Source organism: Balaenoptera musculus, chromosome Y (assembly GCF_009873245.2).
Source record: "Balaenoptera musculus isolate JJ_BM4_2016_0621 chromosome Y, mBalMus1.pri.v3, whole genome shotgun sequence".
NCBI lineage: Eukaryota > Metazoa > Chordata > Mammalia > Artiodactyla > Balaenopteridae > Balaenoptera > Balaenoptera musculus.
In genome coordinates this window covers 1,421,487-1,433,812 of record NC_045807.1, presented here as the reverse complement: position 1 = coordinate 1,433,812, position 12,326 = coordinate 1,421,487, and the positions used below count along the sequence as shown (strand labels likewise).

Below are 12,326 nucleotides of genomic sequence, written 5' to 3'. Positions count from 1 at the left end.
TTTGTAGGTATTCTAATTTATGCTTTGCAGAGAGGGATACTATTTATTGAGCTCTTACTGCATGCCAGGAATATTGTAGTTATTATTTAACCTTTCTCACTTCCTTTCCATCCCAGTATTCTTATCCACTTTATAGATGAGGAAGATGAGGCTAAGAGAGGCTTAAGGATTCGCTCAAGATTTCACAGCTTGTAAAGAGGGAGAGATGCAGAACTTAATGTATGGAAATGATTTTGACAGCCTCAGACTGAGGGCTAAAGTCCTTCCTTTGGTATATGCATCTGTTGGTCAAGTGCATCGTTTGCATCCTGCACACTACTTAGGAATGTCTGTAGACTTTAGGTCTTCCAGTGGGACCTTCTGGTTCCCCAGTCTTCTGATACATGAGCAAACAGGCAGTGGCTGAAGGCAGCTTCATCTTTATTGGAATATAAGTGCTTTATTGGAATAAACATCTTTATTGGAATATAAGTGCTTTACAATGGTGTGTTAGTTTCTGCTGTATAACAAAGTGAATCAGCTGTACATATACATATATTCCCATATCCCCTCCCTCTTGTGTCTCCCTCCCACCCTCCGTATCCCACCCCTGTAGGTAGTCACAAAGCACCGAGCTGATCTCCCTGTGCTATGCGGCTGCCTCCCACTAGCTATCTATTTTACATTTGGTAGTGCATATATGTCCATACCACTCTCTCACTTTGTCCCCGCTTACCCTTCCCCCTCCCCGTGTCCTCAAGTGCATTCTCTATGTCTGCGTCTTTATTCCTGTCCTGCCCCTAGGTTCCTTAGAACTTTTTTTTTTTTTTTTAGATTCCATATATATGTGTTAGTATACGGTATTTGTTTTTCTCTTTCTGACTTACTTCACTCTGTATGACAGACTCTAGGTCCATCCACCTCACTACAAATAACTCAATTTCGTTTATTTTTATGGCTGAGTAATATTCCATTGTATGTATGTGCCACATCTTCTTTATCCATTCATCTGTTGATGGACACTTAAGTTGCTTCCATGTCCTGGTTATTGTAAATAGAGCTGCAATGAACATTGTGGTACATGACTCTTTTTGAATTATGCTTTTCTCAGGGTATATGCCCAGTAGTGGGATTGCTGGGTCGTATGGTAGTTCTCTTTTTAGTTTTTTAAGGAACCTCCATACTGTTCTCCATAGTGACTGTATCAGTTTACATTCCCTCCAACAGTGCAAGAGTGTTCCCTTTTCTCCACACCCTCTGCAGCATTTATTGTTTGTAGATTTTTTGATGATGGCCATTCTGACTGGTGTGAGGTGATACCTCATTGATTTGCGTTTCTCTAATGATTAGTGGTGTTGTCACACGTGTTTCTGAGATTGCTTCTCTCTTGTTGGTGGAATTAAGTCAGTCTGTGCTCAGGCATGCCTAATCAATCACCTATTTAATGGATGAAACATGCTAGGCGTCAGTCTCTTGACCCAGCCGGGTCACTTGCTCAACCCTTGGTGAGAAGGGGGAAAAGATTCCTAATTAAATATTGTAACTAGATAAAAGCCAGTAGAATCCCAAAAGGTGGGGGGATGGTTCCAGAAAGAAAAAGAAAAAACATTCTCTGGTATGTAAAATAACGTTAACTTTGTTATGCATCCTTGAAACTCATCACTGGAACATCTTCAAATGGAATTCCAAGTAAGTCTTAACCCCTGATGATTTTGGAATGCAATTTAGTGAGAATTGAACGGTTTTTCTTTTAAAAATTAGGAAGAGTCAGCATAGACTCTCTGGACGTTGATGAAAATATTAAAGCTTCCTTTGAAATACTTTGCACTCATGTTTCTAGTCAGTAGGACTGGCGTTCCAACCCTTTTTATCAACAAAGCAATCTCTGTTCCACCTTCAGAACTTATAAAAACGAAATGATGTTGAGATTGTAATTTTTTACATCTTTTTTAGTTGGGGGGAGGATGTATGCAAACTAAGACCAATCCAATCTACCAACTGTTTATATAAATAAAGTTTTATCAGAACTCAGCTATACCCATCTGTTTACATATTATTTATGGCCACCTTCTCACAAAGATGGCAAAGTTGAGTAGTTTGCACGTAAATCCAAAAGTATTTACTATCTCACTATTAAAAAAGAGAAAAAAGATTGCCAATTGCTATCCAGATAAAACGCAGTTCCAGTGTTTTACTTTGACCAGTGCTTGTCAAATGCTGTAGTCCAAAACGGTGGTGGTAATTTTTGGTCTCACAGAATTTTGCTCTGAGGGACAAAGGCTTGAGAAATTAATAAATAAATTTATTGGACAGAGTGATTTTTTTTTTGAACCCAGAATTTCAGAAGTTACATTGAGGAAAGGAAGACTTAAGTTTTACCTAAACACAACACAATGTCTCAAAGACCCATTTCACATTCATCTGATTAACACAGCATTTAATGGCCCTGGAAATAGTTCAGATTTATCACATTGCATAAATTCCAGCTGTTTTCTACTATTTGTCCATATGTGTAACCACAGCTGGGTCCAATCAAGTCAAGTACAACCATTAAGCTAGTCTCTAAAGTATTGTAAAAATAGAGAAAAGAACAAGACATATCCTTGAAGTCATTCCTCTTGCCTTTTCCCTTAAAAAGTGATTTTTCTCTCAAACCCTCCCAACTCACTTATCACTAACCCCCTTAGCCAATATTTATATTCTATCAGTGCTCTTAGATCTTTTTGATCCAAAAACTAGTCAAGTTTTGGCTATATGAACATGTTAGTTTACATTAGTTGAAGCCTTGAAATCAATTGTTTGGCTACATTTTATAAGTTTTGCCTTGACAGTAGTATTCAGATTTCGTTATGTGGGTTTTAAATGTACAGTGTATACACTTGGTGTCTTTTTAAATTATAGTAATCCCTAAAGTTAATCTTAATTTACTCACCAAATAGGGTTGTCTGCATTTTTAATTTCCTAACTGTAGCATTACAACTTGACTTATTTGACTGGAAATTTACCCTAGCATAATTATTACCCTTTATTTATTTCTAGTTACATTTGCTCTAAATTTTGTGTTCTAATGGGTATTTTATATTGAATGTTAGAATCTCTTAATTCTTTTTACCATTTTCCTTATAAATGTACAGCAATATTTCTTTTTGTAACACCTAGCCAAATGCCATATCTAAGTTATAGGTAGTGATATAAGCAGCTCAGAAGATTCATTTAAATAGTAAGTAACTGGGTCATTAAACTGAATTATATTCAGAGATATAGAAATTAGTGCAGGAACCCAGGGCTAGCAGTAGTGGGGCTGTCAGCATCTCTCGGCCTAAGGAATTAAAGAAAGAGAGAAGTTATTCATTGGGTGGGTCAAGCTGTGATGTGACCTTCTGAAAAACCATGCTAAGGCCACTTGACTGATTCAGAATCAAGAATCCCATTGGAATTACCAACCTGTCTTCTAGCTTTCACCGGAGGCCAGTGATTTTATCCACACAGTTTAACCTCAAGGGAGAGGCAAGAATAGGCAATGACTCTGAACAGGCAGGTGAAAGATATTTTTCATAATTCTGGTATTTCTCAACTATGAGCCCAACCCTAAAGTGTCTCAAGAATTCATGACCCTATCCTTGGATCCAAGGATCGTTATTCTTGGTGTGAGCCATTTTCAGAGGTCTCATTACTCTTTCTTGAAATGAGTTAGGGAGTGAAACCAGTGGAAAGTTTGAATAACTTGTATTGGGGCTTTTGGGGAAAAGTATGAGGAAATAGCCTCTCTTCTGCCACCGGACATTATTGTGTGTACTGTGTATGTGTTGTATTCTTCTATGATATGTGGTATGATGTGTAAGATTGGGACCATCATCTTGAGAAAGGAAAGAGACTAGCTTGAGAATCAAGCTGAGAGAATGGAAAGATGGAAAGAGTGTGAATCTTTGCAAATAGTGTTGGGTCTCTGGATTTGTCACTTGGGAGCTCCCCTGATTTGGCATGTAATACTTTGTGAGATAATCCATAGTTCTAATACTCAAAGCCAGTTTGAACTGGTAATTTTTGTTTCAGCCAAAGGCACTGCAGTCTGTACAAGTTCCATTAATGGAGTTACGTGTAATCTGGGTTGTAAGTTGAGACAAGTTCCTGGAGCCCAGATTGCTGGGAGTCTTGAATGGAAGGAGTTTTATAACGAGGACTAATTGAAGTCCTTAAACATTAGAGTGTCGCGTAGAAAGGAATACATATTGTGAGATGATCTAAAGGCAAGTGAGACAAAATGTAGAGAGATAAGCGAAAGCATTTATGCAATAATTGAAAATTCAAGTATCAAGAACCTAATAGAGGATGCAAATCTATGAAATGGAAAATAAGACAATGGGATAAATTCACTTGAAAATAAGAAACCACAAGACAGAGTGAGTGGGGCAGGAGCAAAGAAAGGAAGAAAAAGTTTTAAAAAATTGTCCACAATTAGGTCTTTCCTTAAAACAATTCAATTTCTTAATATATTTTTAAGAAAGCATCTAATTTATAATTCAGATATTGTGGCAACTCAAATTATCAATATTTCAAAAAAAACACATTCAGCTTAGGGTCATTTTATTTCAAGGATTATTGATGCAGGTAAAATTCTCACAGTCAATAAATATGGATTTGATTAACAGAAACAGCTTTTCCAAAAACAAAATAAATTCCCAAGAAATTAAGTATCCTCAATGTTCTTAAACTATAAAAGGAAGATATCAATGAAGTTATTGTTCATTTTTTTAAACTCATGGTGGGAAACAGTATATGGCCAGACATTGTGTTGAGCACCGTGTATGTAAGGATGAAAAACACAGGGACAGCCTTCAAGCCATATACGATGTAAAGGTTAGGAGCCAACAAAGAGTTGAAATACAAAATAGAAAGTACTGTAATTTAGGTGCACCTGGGTGTTAATGGACTACAAAGAAATGTCGTCTAACCAAGCTTGGCGTGGGATAGTAGAGAGGATCACGGCACAGCTAATGGAGTAAGAAACCTAACGTGTGTTTTGAAGAATGACAGTGAATTCACAAGGAGAAGGGAGCCCATCGCTATGACATTCTTTTCAAGAATGAAGTTGTCTGCCTTGGGCTACTGGCATGGCTGAGACAGAAGTTAGCTGCTCCAGAAGGGAGCTAGGTAAGGCTACAGACATAAGCGTGATCATATCAGAAGAAGCTTGTTATTCCAGAATGAGATGCCTTATCCTTTTTTTCCCCACTTTTGGTTACAAATGAGACTTGGCTCCTCCAAAGTACATGTTGCATGTAGTTTCTTAAACATTTGGAATGCTTCAGGAGCATCTAAGTGAGTACCATTTGTTCTAGCTAAATCAACCCATTATTTTTGCCCTGGGGCTTGTGTGACCAAAGGATTCAGAGTTATCCCTGTTTTCAAATTATTTTTTTTTTCTACCCAGGAAATTTTAAAATGTAATTTTAATATTGTGGTTTCCTTCACCCAGATTGAATTTAATCAAAGACTTCTTACGCTTTCATGATTAAAAAAAAAACAAAACTCTGTGTATGTATGTGTCCAATAAGTGATTCAACATTTATGAGAGTTGATAAGCCCATCAGGGTCAATAAGAGCAAATTATTTGTACATATGTTAATATGAAATTATTTATGCAAGTTTGATTTGTGTAAAATAAACCATTAACATTTACATATTTAATTTCAGCTTCAAGTGATACAGTTCTTTAAATAAGATCTGTAATCCCAAATGTTCTCACTTGTTATTTTTGCAAAGACCAGATTGAAATTTAACCATCTTCATCCTAAGTCAGTGGACTGACAGAGTAAACCAGCTCTTAGAAATAAAATTAAACTGAAAAATATTTTAATACCCCCCTGCCAAGTATGATATTATAATATTAATGAAACTGTTCTGTTTTACTAAAAAGACATCTATGAGTACAACTTTTCTACTCTGTCCCTATGTAAAATCACATATGGATGCACTTTGTACATCTTCTTTGTGATTAGAAACTATGAAACCATAGTTGTGCAATTGCATGGATTCAAAAATTGGCAAACGTGTTTGTTTTCTTTAATTTTTCTACTTAGTTTTTGAACAGTCTGAACCTTGAAAGGATTTATCAGAAGACGAAAACTTTGCTTTTACAAAAATTTTTGCTGCCATTTGAAACCAGGAATCACTGGTCTGTAGTTTAAGAACTTCATGGTTCCCTGAATGATAAGAAATTATTTTTTTCTGACATTTCTGAAGGTATTGGCAAGGTTAGATAAGATATTACTTAAGCAGCAATTATTAGCATCCTTTGAGTCACAAACACCTATGAGTATCTGATCAAAATGATTGACCTTGACCAGAAAAATGCGCATATGTGCCTTTGCACATAACACAATTTAAGGGATTTTCAACTCATATATGGATGAGTGGTTAAGAATGCCTCCTTCAGAAAGTAAATTATCCTCAGAGGAACAAGCCGCCTTTCTTAATTTGAGAGAAAGAAGAACTTAAAAGGAGAACTACCAGCGAAGATTCACAATGAAAGTGATATCTTACCAGCATTTCCTGAATCCCTGTGCATTAAGGAAAATGATTTCCAGGCAGAAGAGTTTTTCATGACCTTAGTGTTCATGAAGTTGTTATAAGAATAATGTACAATTCTGAATGCTCAAACAGAATTTTCGAAAGCTGGATGTTTCTTAGGTAGAAATCTTAGGTAGAATCTGATACCAGTGGATTCTTTTTTTGGTTCCTTGGGGGTACCAGAGTGATGGGCTGTCTTTTTGTTGTGCTGATGTTGGATTTTAGACTGTCTACCAAGTTCTGTCTAAGAGTATTGAACCAATAGATAAAATGTCTATTGTAAGTAGTTTTAACCGGTTTCCACTGTACTTTGGACCATTTTGATACTGTGTCCACTTCCTTGAGTTGTTTCGTATTATAGCTTCTCACCATATTAAAATCAGATAAAGTTAGGTAATTCAGTTTCAGTTAGTTGGATTAGCATGATGGTTCAAAAGCAATAATTAAATGTATCCCTCTTAGAGTTGACCAGCACACCATATGCTCTATGATCTCCATGATTGTGATGCAGAGTTATCAAGAATACATGAAATTAAACTGGAAGGAAGCCTACATGTCCATCAGAAACATTTTGTTCCATGAAAGAAGCCAGATAAAAAAGAATACCTACTAGGTGATTCTACTGATACTAAGTTCAAGATCAGGTGAGACTAATCCATGTTTATCTTGAGATACAAAAATTTTTGGAAGTGGCCAGGAAGAACCTTCCTGGGATGATGGAAATATTTTATATTTTATTCTGGTTGATGCTTCCATGGATACATCTATTTGTCCTAATTCATGAAGCTGCATACTTAAGATGTATGCATTCTATTGTGCATATATTGTATCTTATTGAAATTCCATTATTTTTTAAAGATAATAAGTTAGCATCTGCTAAAATGTATCTATGGAAGCAGCAATTCCACAGGGTTTTAATAGGTGTTATGCAATATATTTCAGGTATCAAATAATACCCAGTGGGATTAGTGTGCCCGACAATACAATTTGGGAAACACTCATTTAAATGGCTCTGAGTATTTAAAGAAGATATTAAATTATAACCTAGTTTTTAAGAAGTGTTTCCCTTCAAAATTGTTAGATTTTGGAAAACTGGCCTGGGTGGAAGAGTTCACTGATGAATGATTAAAAATGACACATTCCTGCAGAAAGATGGAGGAGAGATTTTAAATTTTACTGTTTGAACTATAAAACTCATTCTTAAAGTAAATCTCAGTGAACAGAACTGATCAAACGGTGGTACAAAATGTCTTTATTTGCTTCATGCACTAACTTAACAGGACATATATAGTAGACTGGTATAAAAAAATCTGGTGGTTTATTTTCTTAATGATGCTACAAAAATCTATTTTTCTCTCTTAAAATTCACTGAGAACTGCACACGCTCTGGCACACAAAGAGGTGATTTGCCGATTGTTTACATGGACACCAGTAACGACACACCTAGAAATGTATGACATAATGAAATGTCATAGAGTGCATCATGCATATCGAAATGCATGGCATGACTCAATTGCTAACCTAATTTGAATATCTTACCTATGTCGACTGAAGAAAATGCACAACCTAGAAGTTGAGAATTATGTTTTATTAGGCGGGAATCCTGAGGACTTAAGCCTGGGAGGAGCCAGGATATATAGGAAATTTTGCAACAAAAACTAGGTACTTGGAACATTAAAAGAATACTGTTTTTTGTGGGGTTTTTTGTCTTGTTTTTTTAGTGCCAAGCATTTTTATTTTTGCAACAAGCACAATAATGGTACTTAATTGAAAAGCAGTGAGGACAGACATATAGAGAATATATGCAAGAAAACCCACACCTGAAGAAAGATGTCATATTCTCTTCCTTACATTCCTTTGACCATGGGCAAAATCAGCAGGCACTTCACTTCCGCCTTTGTGTAAAGATGACTGGGAGATGAGAAACAGTGTAGAGCCTACTACATTGCGAGTTTTAAAAGATGATTGTTATTTAAAGAAAAACCAGACATCTCAAGCTAATGAATTTAGCACTTTCTATGTATGGGAAGATGCAAGAGTCTGGTCTCGTTGAAATCGTTCCTTTGATATGCACCTTACCTATTGAGGGCCAGTACCGGGTTTTTCTCCATCCTGAATCCCCTCAGGGTGCATAGCTGGGGGAGGCTGCAGTGACTGATGGCTTGGTGGCTGCAACATCCTTTCTTTACTGATATGGCAGGTGACATTTTTCTGTCCATACCTACAACATCGTGAGAGCCTAGAAAAATACTATCTTTCCATTTTGTAGACATCTTAAATAAGTGTAATTATTTGGGGAGAAAAACGTGAAACTTTCAACTCCTTAGAAACTATTATATAACATTGTGGGTCTCCTTCTCAGGAGAAGGATTTTAAATTTTAAAATCCTTGCATTTTAAATTGGAGGATTCTGTGATATGATGGGTTAAATCTGTAGTGGTTCATTTTTTAAGGCTACTCATTTCATGAGAATTCATGGAGGTGGATTTTTTTTCCCCTTAAACTCTCAGTATGCTAAATCTGAAATCTTCAAGGCTTCCAAATGAGACCAAAATGCTTTGTGACACATTCTCAGCAAAGCCATGTGGGGTGAGGAGCGTGACAGACCCTTTTAACTGAATGATCTTTGTGTTGCCCCCTGCCTCTTGTCTCAATAGATTTTTCTCTGACATTTGTAACTATGACTGCAGTTCCATTTTTGTCTGCCACAGGAACATAGGTCTGTTATTTATACCAGCTACAGCCTGCGCGTGGAAAGAGGTCAGGGATCCATTCTCCCTGGGGTCTAAATGCCCAGCTTACTCAGAAGTGATTAGTGATATCATAGTTGTCATCACAAATCCCACAAGAAACCATTTAAGTCCTGTGGCTTGCTTTAGCATCAGATTAGAATCTAATGAAATATATGAGGCTGACATTGCTTGAATAAAAGTGTGATATAATCTAATAGAATTTGAATTTTGGAGCTCAACTCCTTCCCACCAATTCCCACTAATTCCATCCATCTTTTGGCTATGGGTTGACCCATATAGACCATAGTCATCTTTATTGTTTTTTTTAACTCCTAAAACACAGCAGATCATGCCAATAGGTAAAAGAGTGTGTTTTATGGATCATTTGAAGAAAAATATAAACCAATGAAGAATGGAAACTTCCCCAAAGATATTGGTAGGACTCCGACTGGATTTTTTTTTTTTTTCCTATTTGCAAGCTATTTCTCATTCTAAAATCTCAGATGCATCACAGTAGGTACACTCAATTTACCTTTCGTTCTTAAATAGAATTTGTACTAGGTATTAAACCTTTTTTCTTTCATTGCCTTGTGTTTGAGAGAGGTAATTTTCTTGCAGGTTTTATTAAAAGGTATTGCACGTTAGGGGACTTCCCTGGTGGTCCAGTGGTTAGAACTCGGTGCTGTCACTGCCGTGGCCCCAGGTTTCGAGCCCTGGTCTGGGAACTAAGATCCCATAAGATGCAAGGCGTGGCCAAAAAAATTAATAATAATAATAAAAAATTAAATTAAAAAAAAAGGTATTGAATGTTGGATTCAAAAACACATTTTTATTGAGATGCCTTTTGACAACCATAAAATGCACTGATTTTAAGTACTCAGTTGGATGCTTTTTGTCAATTTACGTATTTATATAATAATCACCTGATATATGCACAGAATATTTCTATTATTCTAGAAAGTCCCCGTATAGGACCATTCCCCACCCATTTACTCCCCACCAGAACCTAGCTTCTGTCGCTCTGGAAAAGTTTTCCCTGTTCTTATACTTTTTATTAATTAGATAACATTATATGTTTTGTCATTTTTTAAAACTCAGTATAACATTTCTGAGATTCATCAGGGTGTTGTGTGTATCAACAGAGCATGCATTTTTATTGCATGTTAGTACTGGCTTGGACAAATAGACTGTTTAACTTTTCTCCAAATGTTGGACATTTGGGTTGTTTCCAGGTTTGGGCTGTTACAAATATATGTTCTATAAACATCTGTGCACATATCTTTGCGTGGACATATTTCTTCATGTTACTGGGACTTGTTGAGTTGTAGGGTTGACACACTTTTAACTTTGTAAGAAAATACTAGTTTTCCAAAGAGGTTGTCTAATTCTGTACTCCTTCAGCAAAGCAAGAAAATTCCAGTTGTTCCCAGTAGTCACCAATACATGGAATCATCATTCTTTATAATTTAGACTATTCTGGTAGATATGGTTTGAATTTAACGTTGAGCAAATTTTCATATGGTTATTGGTAATATTTATGTATTGAATTGAGAATTACACGTTTTAGTCTTTAACCATTTTATTGCATTGTTTACCCTTTATTGCTTGTTCGTAGGAGTTTATATTATATATATATAATATTTTATATATATTGTGTCTAATTTTTATCAGTCTATGGTTAGCCTAAATATTTTCACAGTGGTCTCTGTGGTAAGCAGAAATGATCAATTTGATCAAATATAAATTTTCCATTTGGTGTTTTATGGTTGGTTGTTTTTCTGCTCTGTCCAAGAAATCTTGCTACACTATGGGTAAAGTGAAATTCTTCTGTATTCTCTTCCAGAATCTTTCTTTTAAATTCAGGTATATATCACATCTAGAATTAATTATTAGCTGTTGTGAGGTAGAAATCTAGGTTCTCTTTTTTTTCAGTTTACTAAATGATGTTCCAATATCGTTTACTGAAAATGGCTTATATATGCTTGAGTCTATCCCTAAATATTCTATTTCTTCCTGTGGTATACTTATCCATCTATCTCACTGTTACAGTGTCACTATACTGAAACTAATAGTATCACTTGATGTCAGACGGTGTAAATCTTCCCTTTGTTCTCATTTTTCAATGTCATAATATAACAAACTTCTTATATGTTGCTGGATTCAACTGCCTAAGATTTTATTGGGCATTCTTGCCAATAGATTCATGAACTTACTCTTCTATATTGTTGCTAGTTATTCATTTTATCAGGTTTTGGAATCAAGGTAATGCTGACTTTTAGAACAAGAGGAAAAGTGTTCATTTTATTTTTCAAAAGTGTTTATGTGGTATTAGTGTCATATCTCCTTTAAATATTTTAGAGAATTTACCAGTAAATCTATTGGCCTGAAGGGAGTTTTTATGGCATATTTAAATTATTATGTTTCAGACTAATTTGGTAGTTATATATCTGTTTGAATTTTATTTCTCCTTATGTCAGTTTGGATAAATGGTGTTTTTTTTTTTTTTAGGAAATGTTTATTTTTATCTAAGTTTTTGCATTCATTACCATAAAGTTATTCATGGGGTGCCCTAATCATCATTTTCACATTTATTATCCTTGTACCATTTCTGGCATTAGTAATTTGTGTTTTCTGTGTTTTTCCTGATCACTCTTCATAAACATTTATCAATTGTATTAAATTTTCAGAAGAAAACATTTAATGATCTTGATACCTCTATTTTGCATGTTTTCTAAAATATTAATGTCTACATTTGTTTTTATTATTTAATTTCTTCAACTTTAGCTTTATTTTGCTCTTCTTTTTTAGCATGTTAATGTCAAATCTTATTTTGCCGATTTTATGCTTTTCTTTAAGTCCAAGTACAGTTTACCTCCATCACACACATATTGATATGTGGTCTTTTCATCTTCAGATGTCAACATTTTCTAACTTTCTTGTCATTTTGTATTCATTCTCTGGGTTTTAAAAAATATTGTCTTAAGTTCCTAATATATGTATTTTCTCTGTTTCTCTTTGTCTCTCTCTCTCACACACACACACAGA

General features: G+C 35.3%; 1 protein-coding gene and 1 non-coding gene across 2 annotated transcripts in view; one reads left to right on the top strand and one right to left on the bottom strand.

Annotated features, from left to right (window-relative positions):
• The window catches only part of LOC118889446 (protein WWC3-like), a 268,253-nt gene that overhangs the window by 65,607 nt on the left and 190,320 nt on the right, over positions 1-12,326 (bottom strand). The window lies entirely within an intron of this gene.
• Positions 9,933-10,006, top strand: TRNAD-GUC. The gene has a single exon. It is a non-coding gene; the product is annotated as a tRNA-Asp (tRNA).